Source organism: Populus alba, chromosome 1, assembly GCF_005239225.2.
Source record: "Populus alba chromosome 1, ASM523922v2, whole genome shotgun sequence".
Taxonomy (NCBI): Eukaryota; Viridiplantae; Streptophyta; class Magnoliopsida; order Malpighiales; family Salicaceae; genus Populus; species Populus alba.
The window spans coordinates 52726641-52731537 of NC_133284.1; the positions used below are offsets into that span (position 1 = coordinate 52726641).

At 41.0% G+C, this 4897-nt stretch overlaps 1 pseudogene; it reads left to right on the forward strand.

Moving 5' to 3' along the window:
* The first annotated feature begins 232 nt into the window (after positions 1-232).
* On the forward strand, positions 233-4282 carry LOC118062694 (putative disease resistance protein RGA3; annotated as a pseudogene).
* The last annotated feature ends 615 nt before the right edge of the window (positions 4283-4897 follow it).

The following is a 4897-nucleotide window of genomic DNA, read 5'->3' on the forward strand; positions in this document are numbered from 1 at the left end:
AATGTTTTAAAGAAAAAACTATAATAGTTAAATTTTCAACCAACTCAATATTTTAAAAATTAGCAAAGAATTTTGAAAAAAAAAAATAAAAAGAAGAAGTCAATTTTGAGTAAAAAAAAAGAAAAAGAAAAAAAAAAAGAAAAGAAAAAAGAAAAAAGAAACAGCTGCTGCAATAATATCCACGCGTTTAGTTCTTTAATATTTCACACATGCTTCTCTCTCTCTTGTGCTCAAAATTTCTTCTTTGATCCCCCCCCGCCAAAAAAAAAAAAAACAAAAACAACAAACAGAGACGGAGAATATGGCAGCAGAGCTTCTTCTTACGTTTGCCTTGGAGGAGACTGTGAGTTCCATTGCTGCTAAAGGGATCGGACTTGCTGCTAAAGGGATCGGACTTGCTGCTAAAGGGATCGGACTTGCTTGGGGATTGGAGGGCCAGCTGCGAAAGCTCAACCAGTCCTTGACCATGATCAAAGATGTGCTCCAAGACGCAGCCAGAAGGGCAGTAACAGACGAGTCTGTGAAGCGTTGGCTGCAGAACCTACAGGATGTAGCTTACGATGCTGAAGATGTTCTGGACGAGTTTGCTTATGAGATTCTCCGAAAAGACCAAAAGAAGGGAAAGGTACGTGATTGCTTTTCACTCCACAATCCTGTTGCATTCCGTTTGATTATGGGTCAAAAAGTTGAGAAGATCAACAGAGCCCTGGATGAAATCCGGAAAGATGCAGCCGGATTTGGGCTTGGATTGACATCTCTACCTGTAGATAGAGCTCAAGAAGTTAGCTGGGACCCAGATCGAGAGACACATTCGTTCCTTGACAGCTCAGAAGTTGTAGGAAGGGAGGATGATGTCTCTAAAGTTATGGAATTGCTGACTAGCTTGACCAAACACCAACATGTCCTTCCGGTTGTCCCTATAGTGGGGATGGCTGGCCTTGGAAAGACTACTGTAGCAAAAAAAGTTTGTGAAGTAGTGCGGGAGAGAAAACACTTTGATATAACAATCTGGGTTTGTGTTTCTAATGATTTTAGTAAAGGGAGGATTTTAGGAGAGATGTTGCAAAATGTTGATGAAACTACAAGTAGGTTGAGCAACCTAAATGCAATTATGGAAAACCTTAAGAAAAAGCTGGAAAAGAGGACATTTTTTCTTATTCTTGATGATGTGTGGAATGACGACCGTGATAAGTGGGATGATTTGAAGGAGCAACTGTTAAAAATTAACAGCATGAATGGGAATGGTGTTGTTGTTACAACCCGCAAAAAGCAAGTCGCAGACATGATGGAGACTTCTCCTGGTATTCAGCACGAGCCAGGAAAACTAACAGATGATGAATGTTGGTCCATTATTAAGCAAAAGGTGAGTCGGGGTGGACGAGAAACAATAGCTTCAGACTTGGAGTCTATTGGAACAGAGATTGCAAAGAAATGTGGAGGGCTTCCGTTGCTTGCTAATGTTTTGGGAGGAACTCTTCACGGAAAGCAGGCAGATGTGTGGCAGTCAATTCTAAAGAGTAGAAATTGGGATTCTCGGGATGTAAATAAAAAAGCTTTGCGCATATTGAGATTAAGTTTTGATTACCTGTCATCGCCAACACTTTAAAAAATGTTTTGCATACTGTTCCATTTTCCCTAAAGATTTTGAAATTGAAAGGGAAGAGCTGGTTCAACTTTGGATGGCTGAAGGTTTTCTCAGGCCATCAAATGGGAGGATGGAAGACGAAGGCAACAAGTATTTCAATGACTTGCTTGCAAATTCCTTTTTCCAAGATGTTGAAAGGAATGAGTGTGAGATCGTAACAAGTTGCAAGATGCATGATCTAGTGCATGATCTTGCATTACAGGTCTCAAAATCAGAAGCGTTAAATCTGGAAGAGGGTTCGGCTGTTGATGGTGCATCTCATAATCGTCATCTAAATCTCGTATCTCGTGGGGATGACGAGGCAGTATTAACAGCGGTTGATGCTAAAAAATTGCGAACTGTTTTCTCAATGGTTGATGTGCTCAACGGGCCTTGGAAATTCAAAAGCTTGAGAACTCTCAAATTGCGACGGTCTGATATCACAGAGTTACCAGATTCAATTTGCAAGCTGAGACATTTGAGATATCTTGATGTCTCGGATACTTCTATCAGAGCATTGTCGGAATCCATCACCAAGCTCTACCATTTGGAAACATTAAGATTCACTGATTGCGAGTCACTAGAAAAGCTTCCCCAGAAAGTGAGGAATTTAGTGAGCTTGAGACATCTTCATTTTGATGATCCAATGCTAGTGCCAGCTGAGGTGAGACTCTTAACACGCCTTCAAACTCTGCTGATATTTGCTGTGGGTCCAGATCATATGGTTGAAGAGCTGGGATGTTTGAAAGAACTAAGAGGAGCATTGAAGATATGCAAGCTTGAGCAAGTGAGAGACAGAGAAGAAGCTGAGAAGGCAGAACTGAGTGGAAAAAGAATGAACAAATTGGTGTTTGAATGAAGTGATGATGAAGGTAACAGCAGTGTCAATAGCGAGGATGTGCTGGAAGGCCTGCAGCCTCACCCAGACATAAGAAGCTTGACAATTGAGGGTTATGGAGGTGAAAATTTCTCATCATGGATATTGCAACTCAATAATCTGACGGTGCTGAGATTGGAAGGCTGCAGCAAGTTGAGACAACTCCCAACACTTGGATGTCTTCCACGCCTTAAGATTCTAGAGATGAGTGGAATGCCTAATGTGAAATGTATAGGCAATGAGTTCTATAGCAGCAGCAGTGGCAGTGAAGCAATACTGTTTCCAGCACTAAAAAAACTCACTTTGAGGTATATGGATGGTCTTGAAGAATGGATGGTACCAGGTGGAGAAGGTGATCAAGTATTTCCTTGTCTTGAAGAGTTGTGCATTGAGGGGTGTGGCAAGTTGAGGCAACTCCCAACACTTGGATGTCTTCCTCGCCTTAAGATTCTAGAGATGAGTGGAATGCCTAATGTGAAATGTATAGGCAATGAGTTCTATAGCAGAGACAACGCAGGTGTACTGTTTCCAGCACTACAAATACTCACTCTATCCAGGATGGATGGTCTTGAAGAATGGATGGTACCAGGTGGAGAAGTTGTTGCAGTATTTCCTAGTCTTGAAAAGTTGAGCATTGAGTGTTGTGGAAAGTTGGAAAGCATTCCGATATGTCGTCTTTCATCTCTTGTAGAATTTAAAATTGAGCAATGTGATGAACTGAGATATTTGTCTGGTGAATTTCATGGCTTCACGTCTCTTCAAGTTTTAAGTATATGGAGGTGTCCAAAGCTGGCATCCATTCCAAGCGTACAACACTGCACAGCTCTGGTGGAATTGAGTATATATTGGTGCGGTGAGTTGATCTCAATTCCTGGTGATTTCCGAGATTTGAATTCTTTGGAGAAATTGAGGGTTAATGGGTGTAAATTGGGAGCTCTTCCAAGCGGACTACAATGTTGCGCATCTCTAGAGGAATTATCAATAATTGATTGTAGTGAGCTTATCCATAGCAATGATTTTCAAGAATTGTCTTCGCTTCGAAGATTATGGATTAGAGGTTGTGATAAGCTCATCAGTATTGATTGGCATGGTTTACGACAACTGTGTTCTCTTGTTGAATTACAAATCACCGCGTGTCCGAGTTTGAGTGATATCCCAGAGGATGATTGGTTGGGCGGCCTCACCCAACTGCAGGAATTGAGAATCGGTGGTTTCTCAAAGGAGATGGAGGCTTTTCCTGTAGGAGTTTTAAACTCAATCCAACACCTCAAATCCCTATACATACATGGATGGGATAAACTGAAGAGTGTACCACACCAACTTCAACACCTCACTGCCCTCGAGATATTGCGGATAATGGATTTCGATGGCGAGGAGTTAGAGGAAGCATTGCCAGAATGGATGGCCAACCTTTCTTCTCTTCGATTTCTTTGGATTGAGAATTGCAAGAATCTCAAGTATATGCCAAGTTCAACAGCCATTTAACGCCTCTCCAAATTAAAGCAATTGAGTATCTAGGGATGTCCACATCTTAAAGAAAATTGTAGAAATAAGAATGGCTCTGAGTGGCCCAAGATTTCTCATATCCCAGGAATCTATATAGAGGGTAGACGTGTATAGGTAAGTTGGGGTTTTAATTATTCCGTTACTTTGTAGTATGCTGAGGAGAGAGAACCACTTTTAGTAGCATATCCTAGGCTTACTGGGCTGCTCATCCTGTTCATCTGTAACAAAACTTCAAGAGTTATATGAGGCCGTGGCCAAAATTTGCTGAAGCATGAGCAGCTGAGAAGTTTAAGCAAGAATTTTTTCTGTTCAAGGCAGATTAGCAGAGAATTAATCAATTCATACATACTTCAGTTCCAGCTTCATCAGCAGGAGCATCATGCTGAAGCATGAGCAGCTGAGAAGTTTAAGCAAGAATGTTATCTGTTCAAGGCAGATTAGCAGAGAATTAATCAATTCATACATGCTTCAGTTCCAGCTTCATCAGCAGCAGCATCATGCATGCTTTCGTTGAAATCTTCCAAATCACGCTCAGCTACATTTTTTCCCGAAAAAATAATGCTGACTTGCATCAAATTTTATCTGTTCTGTATAATCGTAAGAAGGAATCAATAAGGAGAGAAAGCAAGGTTAAACCATAGACAAGATGTCAAGTCCAGAAAATTCACAGCATGTTGCTGTTCTTCAGCTGGTTTGCAGTGCACTGAAAACAGACAAGTCAAGACTAGAAGATAGTTCTACGCGGCAGCTTTTCCTTCTGGGATGAACAGAGAATGGTGATACGAATACAATCATTCCTTGGGCACAGGAAGCATCAACCGGAATTTTCCATACAATGGGAAACTTAAAGCAACAATCTTATATATAAACACAGAACCTAAAGAAATCTC